Below are 13103 nucleotides of genomic sequence, written 5' to 3' on the forward strand. Positions count from 1 at the left end.
CCTTTTTTCTTTCTCTAAGCAAAAAAAAAAAAAAAAAAAAAAAATTGTCAAGCCCCCAAACTGAAGGTTACGATCGGCCCGTCAGCAACCCACATGTAACCAAACTGTCGTGTCTCATGGCTTTTTGCCACTCCAGCTGTCAATCAAAGCCAGGGAATGTCAAGGTAGTGAATGAATGATGGTTGATGATGATGAAGAAGAGAGGAGGAATCTTTTTAACCCCGGTTTCTTCTTCCAGTAACTCCGCGTTTGGGTTTTGCCTTTTAGGATCGCTATTGGGATTTTTTTTAAGTACTAGGAAGGGGGTTGGGGAAAGATGCGAAGAAAAATTGAATAGTTTGCAAAACCTGGACTTCCCCCTCTCTCTCTCTTTTTTTTTCCTGGTAGGTATTTTGTCTCTCTCTCTCTCTCTGAGATGAGTGAGTGTCAGTAAGTGTTGGCAGGTTGGCTGCTGGCTGGCTTATAGAAGAGGCTCAGTTTTGCAGCGCTGATCGGCGGGAGAATGAAATGACGGAACCCGGAAGTAGTGGTGGCCATAGCCAGTCCTACAACAGAGACACATACAAGGGAGAGGGGAGAGGGAGAGGAGAGCACAGAGAGAGAGAGAGAGAGAGAGAGAGCGAATAAAGCCTGTGATATGCAGAGTATGTAATCAGGACTGCTTCAACTCCACATGGGGGGAGCCATACAACAGATCATACCCATAGCAAATCAACCTTCCTTTTCATATAGGAAAGAGAGAGTGAGTGAGAAAGAGGGAAACACAGGAGGAGGAAGAGAGAGAGAGTGTGTGTGTTTGTGTGAGAGAGGGGAAGAGGGAAAACTGCAGAAAGCAAGAAGAAAAGTACGATAGAAGCCTAGACCTGGTTTGGTTTTCACTAGATTATTTTACAAGCAAAGTATATCCTGCTTTACTGCGTTGTTTAGCATATTGTTAACAAATTTTTAATCTTCAGATACCACTGTAGCCGCGAATGGTATGCACGTCTGGGAGAATAGACAGTTAAAATGTAAAGGGGCATATACAGTTGATCTTCCATAGGAAATAAGCTTGCTTTAACGAAGTACTGAGTCTCTGCCAGAATGTTATGTTTAAAGTGTGGTTTCTTTTCTGTGCAAATTCATTACGCTGTTTAAAAAATTAATTTTCCAGGACATGAAGAGAACACCTCATTCAAACTATATTTGGCATTGTTCTTCATTAAGTGATCGCTTCTCTCAACCGCAGTTGTGATGTCTGGGGGGGAGGAGGGACGGAGGGAGGAAGGAGGAGGGAAATCCCTTTAGTTTTGTGATGAGGTTTTTGGTCTTTAAAGGGGGCTTTAAAACAAAGTCATGATTACTCTTTTGTATGATAAGCCCAAATGTTATGTAGATTTTGTTTGCACGTTTATTTTGAGCCAATCACTGGGTCTTGTGTGTACAATGTACTTATGTATGTATGTATGTTGCTGGACCTTGCTCTATATCTGTGTTGTATTTGGGGAATGTATGCTTAGGTATTAACTCGGTAATGCCTTCTAATTGTAGTGCTAATTACAGTAGGGTTGTTTGGCAAATTAAGTGAGATAGTGCACCCTCCTTGAGCACCCAATGAACTTTTACACACACACACACACACACACAAACACACACACGTTAATGTTAGTATGTTTCTCTCGCCCAATCACTTCACTTTGCTGGAACTAAAACATGCCTTACCTCAGAGCAGTCAATTACCAAAGCTACCCAAGATCATCAATCATGGGGGATGCTTGAAGTTTAGGGGAGGAGCGATGGTCAAACTATCGATTGCTGCACTTTTGTCCTCTCCCACCCCCCACCCTTTTTTCTCGTTCACGGTCCCCTGCACATAAAATCTAAAACAGACTATCCCGTTAATAGTGGGATTTATCAATGATTATGTATGTACCCAGTTGTGAATGTGGCCTCATACATAGATGGCTTTTAAACATACACCGCAAAAAAATGTATTTGAGTCAGTTAGGGATTGTTTATTATTGTTATTTTAAGATTTTTGGAAACTAACTAACTAACTAACTAACTGAATGAATAAAAAACCCAAAGGGTAATTATAGAAATTTGGCTAGATTTTAATGGGCATAGAGAATGAGCTCCAGAGGTCAATAAACCCCTCGAAAATGATGAATGATTGAGTACCTGTGATGATGATAGTGATTACCGGAGCAATTAAACAGTTTGATTAAATGAGCCATCATAACAATGATGTCTGCGGGAAATCAGCCCTCACATATAAAGAAAGATAGTGTGGAGGGCTGACAAACGCCAGTGGGCATTCCTACGAGTTCTGATAGTGGTGAGCCCTGCAGAGCAGACTGTATTTACAAATATGAGAGCAATATGGAGAAAAGTCACTCAGATACTTTTAGCCAGACTTGCACCCTGCTTAAAAAGCGTCAGAAGCCGAAGAGCAGACCGGTTATTTTCCCCCTAGAGGATCTCCTCCAAGATTAAAGCTAGCTCTAAGAGCAACCGATATTCTGTGACTGACTTTCACGGGACTATAAAGAAAGGTGAGTAAAAAGCCCTTAGTATGTAGATCTCTTTCAAGCAGTGGTTAAGTCGATTCATTTCGCAAGGAAAAAGCCGGTTTTGTTGTGCAGTATTTTATACTCTGTCGTATAAATCGGTAACGCAATTCAAGATATTCATGGTAATGAATACTTGGCTAATCCTTTGGGTGCACGGAGACCTACAGAGCAGTAGGTTATGCAAATCCTTTCCTAGTTTTACAGCTGTACTTTTCTAACAGATTTTTTTTTTTTTAGAGATCTAGTCATTGATGAATGGTATTTGCTTTTTCGCCCCCTAGAAAGATGCCAAATTCCTAAACTTCATCGGAATCATTTGATTATGGTACTTCCAATATGCCCAAGCTTCTAGGATATATTTTAAATATGTGCAGCTTCTCAATTTATTTTCTAATAGTGGTAGAATGAGTACAGCTGTATATCTCATTTCAAATAGCTTCAATATGATACAAGAAAGGGTCTTTCATTGTAATATAGCTGTATAAAAGTAATCTAGTTCCACTGAAGACTTCATGTATTTGTTCAGATCCCAGGCTGGGTGTATTGCTTTGAAAGTTTATCCGCTTCCTTGTAAAGAGGAAGTTTCTACACCACTTGATTTACAAATAAGAGTGCTTCATTAATTATAGCATTATTTTATACTTCATTTTTTCACATGCCTGATTTTCATAATATTCAATGTAGATTTCAATTCTTCAGAGTAAAGAATTGATAAAGAGCAACATAAATATAGCTAAAAGATGTTGCAGTACCAAATGCTGCTCTTTTCACAATTTTTATTTTAAACTAAAGCCCCTGAGCTGGCTAGCCCTGACGTGTGCGTGCCACCCAGAAGCAAGACCAACTTTAAAAAATGATTTTAAGCTGATAGAAAGTAAAATTTCATATGGTCAGTTAAAGGTTTTTCATGCTCCCCGTTGTGTCATTTTCTATACACAGGGCAGAAGAAAGATGGAACCTTTTCCCACTATCCCAGTGGATTAAAGCATACAATATATGGGAACATAGTTTAAAGCGCTACAGTTTAGCCATTAGAGGATCTAAATTTAGTGTCCCAAAATGAAGCTTTGGACATATTCAGGATTAGGTAGGAATATAAGAAACAGCAGCACCAGAACGCTTAGCTCTTGTTAGTAGTGTGTGTGTGTGTGTGTGTTTTCCTTCCTTTCCCCCCCCCTAGCATGGTGGGATACTCTTTATAAAAAAAAAAAAAAAAAACAGTAATTCAGGGAGATTAAATTGGCTGATTTCCAGTTTCGCGTGCACACACTTACAACAAAGGCTGATCCCAGTGAAAAGTGTGTGAGAGGCGCATCATTTGTTTTTTTTGTTTTGTTTTGTTTTTTCTTCAGATTAGACCAAAGTCCAAAGAGAAATTAGGTGTCCGGTATGGAAGTGCATCTCCGTCAACAGCCAGCTCCTTTTGCCGAGGCTGGAAATGGTTTTAACAGGCGGTAAAATTTCATCTTGTGGTGTCAAATTGGGGTCAGTTTGGGGTTAGAGCTCTCAGTGTCCGAGAAGGAGCTGTCCAGCTGCGTGGGGACTCATTAAGGGCAAAAGATCCGTTTCAAGAAAAACAAAACAAAGACAATCAGAGGGCTAAAGATCCTCTTCAAATCGCATTTTACAAGTGCACCAGAACAAATATGGACGCTGAAACCCATTCCTTTCAAACTCCCAAATCGGCTTCTTAGCTCTTGGAGGGAGTGAGAGAGAAAATCCGCTAAAACTTAGAGTCTGTTTTCAATCAGCCTTTCCGAAGTGTGGCATCTTAGCCTTTTGCTGGCTTTGAGATCTGCCTCTATTTCTGAGAACCCCTGCAAAAACCGGAGTTGCACAACAGGTAATATTTTAAATGTAAGAAGTGTATTCCATTGTTTATGTTAAACCATTGCTTTTATGCCCAGTGCCATATTTTATTGCAAATAGAAAGTTTGGGGGAAACAGGCTATGCTTACACGAAATCACTATTTACTGTTCGGAAATACTCTACTTCCTATAGGCAGTCATTTGGTTCAATAGATATTTTGGGTAGTTTACTTTGGGGTCCCTAACAGTTTGAAAAGTACATATTGTTAATCTGGTTTATTAAATTTGCGTGGTTTAAATCCTTTTAGCCTTCCTACCTCTGATAGAATAATTGACGCCTGGCTGAAGGGACAAATTATTTGAACCTTAATCTTGTTTGTAACTTTATTCAATGTTACTTTGTTTGTTTGCTGAGTCGAAGTATTTTTTTTGGATCATGCAAATTGTATCCAGAAATGTAACCTATCCTCCACATTTGCAGACAAACTGTGAGGGTTATTGCAGAATAACATGAATTATTTTGAATATTTTAATTTGTATTTTTTCTTGAAATATTGTTGAATGAAATGCATCAGATTTAATGACGAAAGAAATAATTCTGTTTAAATGATCTGTAGGGTTCTAATATAACCATAACCGTGTATCAAAATCCACAGGAAATTTTCTCTTTTCGGTATACTATCCAGAAGATCAAGTGCAACATGTTACTCTTCCATTCTTATTTTTATTATAAGGAATATTCCATATTTTAATCTCCCACACACAAGAACTGCACTTTGCTGATTTCCTTTACTGTCCCATACGAAGAATAGGTTTCATTATTAGAACTTGATCCGTTTTTACTCACCTCAATCTAATTCTTATCATTTGGTTTTTTCCCCCACTTCGCCCCTAAATTATTCACTAAATATGTGGATTCAGGAGCTGCATCATTTTCCAGGTCTGGTCTAGCATGACCTTTAAAATTAAGTACATTTTAGTTTCGTCAGATCGCTGTGTTCATTTAGTTCTTCTCTCTCTTCTCCCCCCACCCCCGCTTTCCAATAATGTGCTTTGCTTTTTCCCCCTTTTCAGCCATCTATTATTTTTCGAAAATCTTTCCACTCCAGAAAGTCAATGGTAGCCCATCACAGTGAACTTTTCTTGACCTCCACTGCAGTATGATTGGGATCTTTGGAAGTTGGATTAGGAGGAGGTTCATTTAGTTACCTGTTAACATCCTCCCTCCGCCTCTTTTTTCTCTTTCGCTTTTAAAAAAACAACACGAACCCAGAGAGATGTAGGTTCTCTATTCACTTGCAAGTCCCTATTATTCTCCCAGTAAACTCCAGAGATTTAAAACGGCACTTGTGGGGTGGCTTCTCTCCCCACACCCCCTTATTTTTCTCTCTCTTTCTCTCCTGTTTATTCTGTTAAAGATCCCACAGAAGAGAAGAAGCGATTCAATAAACAGCCCTCTAGCGCTATCTGGCGGGACTCCAACACTTTCAGAAATGCGCTTTTTCCATTCAGCCCCCAAATATTGCTTTTTTTTTTTTTTGGTTTGGTTTTGCTTTGAACAGTTAAATGAGACCAGAGCATAGCACTGAAAAGCCTTTCTCACAAGGTGATGGTAAAAGTGGATTCCGAATCTGGGAGCCGACTCACTCGGAGAAACATAGGAGGTGGAAATCTTTACGTTACGGTGTTTCCCCACCATCACCACTCTCTTCTGCCCCCCTCTACCTCCTCACTTCCTTTTAGGATAATTTTATCGTCCTTAAATCGGAACTCACTGCAGCGGCTTTTTTTAGGGTGTGTGTGTGTGAAGAGGGGCATTAAAATAAATCCCAAGCCAACCTGAATAGGCACCCCTAGAATTGTATATGGCTATGCACGAGAACTGTATTTGAAGTGCTAACGTAAAAGGACAGCGCGTCTTTCATATTTTGTAGGCTGTACGAAATGTACACGTGAAGATCAGAACTATTTGACATAAACAGACAACCTGTATATTTACATCGAAAGAGAAAGGGAAAAAAAAACTGTCAATATTTCGTAATAACGCAGTGGGGTCGGTGCAGAACTAGCAAGTGCTTTGTATTTATTGGAGGAATCCGTGGACATAAAACATATCTTTCCAACCTGGCATCGTAACAAAAGGAAAATTAGGGATTAAAAAAGAAAGATGGATAACAAAACCGATTTATTATAGCAACCACAGAGCCTACCAGCTACACTTGCAGCTCCCCTCTCTCGCTCAAAATAGTCACTTTTGTTCTCCGGCTACCTACAACACTCCAAAAGGAGGTTCGTTTTATACTGGAGTTTGGTTTGGTGTATGCGGAGAACAATGTCCAGACCCCCTTTGAAATGACTGGGAGAGACACACACACACACACACGCTCTCTCGCGCTCGCTCTCTCTCAGTGCCCATTTCCCTCTTTGAAAGATCTTCCGAGTCCATTGTCTGAAGCAGGACACAATTTTAACTTTAAAAAAAAAAATGCGAAGAGCTTGGTCTGTTCATGCATAAAAGAAATGGCTGGCAAAACAATAGAACGTGTTTCCTGGAAATATAGTTTTGAGGCTGGCATGAACAGCGCCCGCGGTGTTTTTCCAAAAGATGGAGAGTTTTCTTTCTAAAACAATCGCATCTCCCCCAAAGAGAATGCAATATACATATTTGTGTTTGTGCTCCATACAAGCAATGCAAGGGACGTACAACAGAACATACAGCCAGTTGGTCCTCCATAATGCTTAGTTTGGCTGTAATTAATTGAAAACAGTTATTAGGTCGTCATTGGCAATAGCGTAAATAATTGCAGCAGATTTTTACTTAAAATTGACCGGTCACAGACTGATAGATCGATTCGAGGTATAAAAATGATGTATCAAAACATCAATGTCGATTATTTGAAATATTGTAGTCGAATCTTTTTATTGCTTCATCGGTTAAGTGTCTGAAAGTGCTGTGTTCCAACATATATTTATGTTGTCAATACTGTCAAAACTGTCAGTTTTATTACAGTGGATTTGTAATACATTTCGGATTTGCTCATTTACATAAAATACCCCCCCTACCCAGCCCTGAGCCCCTCTCTCCTTTTCCTATTTCTGGAAAATCTATGTCAGTTAAATCAAAGGATTCAGGGCTCTACTGCAGCAAAAAGTACAGACACTGCTCCATCAAAATCCCTTTTCTGCCCTGCTTTACAAGTCTTGGGCTATTTCTCACTTGCATAGAGGTGGATTGTCCCTCACTTCCAATTTCCCCCAATAGAATTTAAACACTTTGTTATAATCGCACTTAAATTAAATCCTTTAGGAAACTGGGACGCGCTACATGAATAGACCGAGATGCACCTAAATGAACCAGATCACACTTGTGAAGACTGAAAAGCAGAGGCGAAAAAGGAACTGACCATACACGTTTCGATGGTAGTTTCAACAAGGAAGCAAAAGAAGCCATAAATATAGGTGCGCCTTGTATTCCCCTCTCAGCGGCTTTGGAAGTGAAATGAAAAACGCGAGTTAGGCGCAGTATTGACAGTTTTAATTCGCCCCCACTTTAACAAGGGCATCTCAGAACCGATCATTTGCTTTAAAAGTAAAAGCTTTTTGTTAAGGGGCAGCCAGCTGATTTAGGTACTCGTCTCCAATTTTCATGGCGAGCCTAGTAAAAGGAATAACATCTATTTAAATACTAAACTCCATAGAGTCTATAAATAGTCAAATTAGTCGAGTAACTTTGTTCTCTTCCCTGGAGAAACTGCTTGTGAAAGGTTGCTGAGATGACTTGAATTTTCTTTTGGGGAGCTGTGTGTACAAAGAGCGCATGAAGAGTGCATGTGGAATAGGGAAGGTTTCTTTGCTAACTGCAGAGCTACTAGCAGGTACTTTTAATTGACCTACCAGCCCTCTTAACACCTTCTATTTACATGCTTGTTTGAGCCGTAAGATTTTCGAAATGTAAACTGTGATTCATGTTCTAAATGTCGTGTGCATCTCTCTGTATGTGTGTGCGTGCGTGCGATCACTTCGGAAGTAAATGGAGAAGTAAGCTGCGCAAAGGGGGGAAATCGCCCCTGGGGTGCTTTGTTTACTTTGGCTTCTAAAATCCTGCTAGGAGATGGTTTCCGCACTGTGTGGCAAGTGTTTCTTCAAGAAATTCATCAGCCCTTCTGCAATTACTCCGAGGTCTGGGGGAAGAGAGCTGCCATCACTTTCTCACATCCCAAGGTGTCGCATAGAGGAGAGAAGGGGAGGGGGGGAAGCTGAAACATTTAATTATAATTGAAAATAACAATGGAAAAACCCTCCCAAGATTGTACTTAGAAAAACTTCCAGGGAATGTTTGGGAGCGCTGTATGTGGTCTTTCTTTTGGGGAAAGGGGAACAACACCCCAGCCCGTGCAATAATTAGCCTGAACAATAAACATAATTAGAATAAAAATCAGTTAGAATTTCTGCGTTTTTTAATTACGTTTCATTTTGCGGTAAGCCGTAAAATTATGAATGCCCCTAATTAAACACAATCCACTCGGAAAGCATTTACCAACAATTATTCTTTAATCAGTTGGACTGGTAGCCCCAAATGATGCTGTTAAACATCAAAGGGACGCCTCAGACGTTACCTTTTAGTCCTAAGTAAGAGGATTAATTTCTATAATTAGAGGGGATAAATATGTGCATAAATGCATCTAATTTTTGGTACACGCTCTCATCCTATCTGGGAGACAAGAGCGTCTCTAACAGGGCAAACGCAAGCAACCTGGATTCCCTAGGGGCTAAAATCTGACGTACCCCCGGAGAGGTGTATGTCTGTGCGCCCCTACGCACCTATACACGTGATGGGAAATGAGACTGGGCTCGATCCTGTGCGCTGCTAATACTTCTTCAGACGGGCGGCGGACTCTCAGCTCCCACCATTGCCATCAATGGGCACTGAGGCCGCAGGATCGGGCCCAGTAAATCCAAAGTAATTCAGCACGATTGTAGGAGCACGGGATATATTTAAAAGGCAACAACAACCACCACCACTGGGATCTACCTCATGTTTTGATTCCCAAGGGGACAGTTTACTGCTCCCAACTGAAGCTCAAGACTGAGTTTAATACTACTAATAAAATTAGCATGACCTTGATTACACCCTGTATGAATATCTCATTTACCTAACGACTTTATGTCACGTACGCAGAAGGTCAATTTCCTTTTAACCTTTCCCATTGCTGCAGTAAGCATTCTCTTATAATCAATGGCTGTTTGAATAATCAATTCACATTTTATGATCCCTGACAAACTCAATATATGTGCGCCTTGTTTCAGCACTGCAGCCTTGACTTCGCAGGGCCGTTTACACGTGGGGGAGAATTTGCGCTGGGGTCGCCCTTGCACCACCGGGTACTTTCATCCGCTGAGAGCCCAGAGACCGCGGAAAAGTTACTAATCACAGCAGTCTCTCCAGCTCTGTAACGCACTCCGAGCCCGGAGAACGCTATCTTGACCAGGAGCAAACAGCTGGCTTCTCTGCTGGGTTTCACATCGAAGTTTGGCCCGCTCCTCCTATTGCTGTTTTGCAACAACACTTGGTCGAGAGCTTTTCCTTGTGATCATCAGCGTTATTATTTTTCAAAATAACCGAAAAGTGGAATCCTGCCGCTCCTTGACTCCTGCAAGCCCGAGGACTGGTTGGTGGATAGCCTGGATGTGTTATTTCACACATTTTTCATACTGTTCAAGCCAAAATATTGTCGCCCCCCCCCCTTCCTAGGAATGTACATAATCAAATCATCTGGGACAGATTTGCCTTCCTCTACGTGCTAGGATAATAAAGGATTCCAATACAGAGTACTCCCACCTTCCGGAAGCTAAAGGTAGCCTCTTGCCTGATTGCCCCACCGCCTTAATGATGTCTGAGGGAAGCATGGTGTCTTCTTCAGATACTTTGTGCACATGTAAAACACTGACTTAAACTTTGCATTAGATTAAATATGCCACTGACATTAACTACATTCTCATCGCCACCAACTTCTTCTTCAGTTTTATTTGACTCCCCTACTTCGGTCCAAACAAACCAGGTGTTGAGCAACTTACCTCATAAATTGCAAATGGTAGGGGAAGAAAATGTACCTTAACCACATTCATTATGAATAAAACAACAAAAGCTACGAAGTGGGGCGGGGGAGGGGGAGCTGAACTTTGCAAATGTTTTTCTGTAAGTAGCTCACATTTTGAGGTGATCTATTGGTGCGAGTCAGGAAGTGAGAGTTAGTGTAACCCTGTTCCCTCTACTGGATAATTAACCCTGATTCATAGCCTTTTCTACCTAGGAACGTATGTTTCGTTTCCCTCTGCAGAGTCAACGTTACCTACTGTTCATTGGTATGTTGTTATTCCCTGAAAGTAATTGCACTTGATATTCTCCTGGGCAGACTCATTAGCCAAAGGCAGGGTGGCGTTGCCATTCTCAGAAAGTCTTCTAACAACTCAGTAGAAACATGTGCTCCAGAAATTTAATACAAATGGGAGCAGATTCTCAGCGCCGGAAACAATCGTTAGGTGCCGCATCTCCCCCCAAGGGGATGGAGGTCAAAAGGGAAGCATTTTTTTGTCCCACTCAACCAGGATATATTTCTGAGTCCCATCCCTCACTGTGCATGATTAAAGCTGCAACAGAAGACAATTTAGGCATAATGAAGATATTCAAGTGTTTTTGAACCTTTGTCCAATAGTCTCCAGAGGAAAACGCCCTATACACCCAGATACAGATGAGGCAGTTGAGAAGACAGCTTCCAAATTCATTAGCCTGCTCTCCTTTACGTCCTTTTAAGATTTATTATATGCATCCTGAAAACACTCAACTGCTCACCCACCCTTCCAGACTTACATGTAACTTCTTTCTTACACATGTTTGGTATCACCTATCTGCCTGCTTCCATCACTCCTGCTAAATAAATTACACCACAGGTTCTTAGAAAAACTTAGGGAAAATAAAACAATTTCACCTCATTTTGTGAAGGGAAAAATCTGCTTGATTGTTTGTTGATTTTAATTTTTTTCAGGTGTTCTTCATTTAAAAAAATCTTATTCTTTTGGATCTTGGCAGGTTACTGGGAAGGTTCAAAATAACACTGCCATGGAAGGGCTAATGCAGCTATCAAATGCCCCTCACAAGGTGGATGAAGAGGAACTAGAAGAGACAACAAATAGGCTCATCAAATCTCAGGCTATCACTACATCCATGACCAATTTCAGGGTACCTAAGAAAGTCTAGAGAGCTGTATTGATTATGAATTATGCTGGCAATTGTATGTTTTTAAATAAAATAATGATGGCGTCAAAGGACATGGATATAGAATTAAGTGACTTTACTCTTCAAAGCAAACAATGAAGTTTCATGTCTAGGCAGCTCATTGTATTCAGAGACTTTAATTACTCAGAGCTTCTTCCCTCACAGATAGCTGATAAGACTCAAAGGGCAAAAACCCATCTCTGGTGTACTCCACTGACTTCAATAGTGTTCCACCAGGGATGGATTGGCCTAAGTGTTTCTGGCAGGATTATGCTAATATAATAATATTTATAATAAACTGCATGCAGAAAGCCAGGGAACCAGAGATTTGACCTCTGCTAATCAAGTAGATCTGCACACTCCAAAAGATCTGAAAATCATCTTGTAGGTCTCATCTGCTAGAGCAGAAGATGCCTTTGAAGGGAATTGGCCTTCCAGCTGTGCTTCCCTTCAGGCAATCCCCTCCATATGATGATAGCCTTCAATATTTTGGGGTCCAAACCTACAGACAAAACTCCCATTGATTTAAATGAGATTTTTGCCTGACTGAGGAATACAGGACAGGGCTGTCTACCTGGTCCTGCAAGAGCAGAGCACCCCATGAAAAGTGCTGAGTATGCCTAATTCCCACTGACTTTAATAGGAATTCTGGACCTTCAGCACACAGTAATAAGTTCCTGGCACCTCACAGGATCAGGTCCTTAATTAGTATTTTAGCTATTGCCAGTCATCATTTTTGTATGACATGTTTTCAACACCATCTCTGGTATTATGAAGTGCATGATACATGCTGCAGTTTAAAATGTTTTCCACCTCTGCAGAAATAAACAGGCTTCTTAAGTGATGAAACAAGATTAAACAACAATATACTAATAAATTTCTTATAAAGCAAGTATACACAAATTTATAAACCTCCTAGTATTACATCATTTGCAATTATAACTCATCGCTAATAGTTCTATTGATTAGTGGCATAAAAAGCTCTAGTAGAAGCATTTCTTTGGAGTAGAGAAATATAACAATAAAAAAAACCCCATAAGAAGTGTTTGTCCCATACTCTTACCTTGAGGCCATATTACAATCACAGTAAGACATATCCAGGCATGTGTCACACTGGATAATACTATTTCTTGGGTGTTTGAGGGCACTTGGCTTTACCTTGTACTTCACAACAGCTGAGCCATGTCACTTAGCTGCATGATCCTGGCTCTACTGGAAAAAATTACTAAGCTATATAAATTTATAATTATTTTACATTAAATACTCAAAATATTTCATTTACAGCATTCACACACAATGTTTAAATAAACATTTTTTCCAAAGTTTTTCTCTTGGTGGAAGAGCTGATCAAATTATTCATTTTGAATACACACTAGCTGGTCAATATAGTGCTATTTTCTGTTCTCAAATGCATTATTATTGATATGTGTTATGATAGCACCTAGAAACCTCAAACAAGGATTAGGGCC

The 13103-nt window shown here is 40.3% G+C and overlaps 1 long non-coding RNA gene across 5 annotated transcripts; it reads left to right on the plus strand.

Moving 5' to 3' along the window:
* Positions 1–483: 483 nt before the first annotated feature.
* On the plus strand, positions 484–12665 carry LOC117876667. Of its 5 annotated transcripts, none has more exons than XR_004645510.1 (5): positions 485–2534; positions 3905–4395; positions 7669–7820; positions 9669–10453; positions 11449–12665. It is a non-coding gene; the product is annotated as an uncharacterized LOC117876667 (long non-coding RNA). The 5 variants fall into 5 exon arrangements; XR_004645511.1 differs by having other exon boundaries at positions 487–2534; positions 9669–10216; XR_004645514.1 differs by lacking the exon at positions 7669–7820 and having other exon boundaries at positions 484–2534.
* Positions 12666–13103: the final 438 nt, after the last annotated feature.

Source organism: Trachemys scripta, chromosome 4 (assembly GCF_013100865.1).
Source record: "Trachemys scripta elegans isolate TJP31775 chromosome 4, CAS_Tse_1.0, whole genome shotgun sequence".
NCBI lineage: Eukaryota > Metazoa > Chordata > Testudines > Emydidae > Trachemys > Trachemys scripta.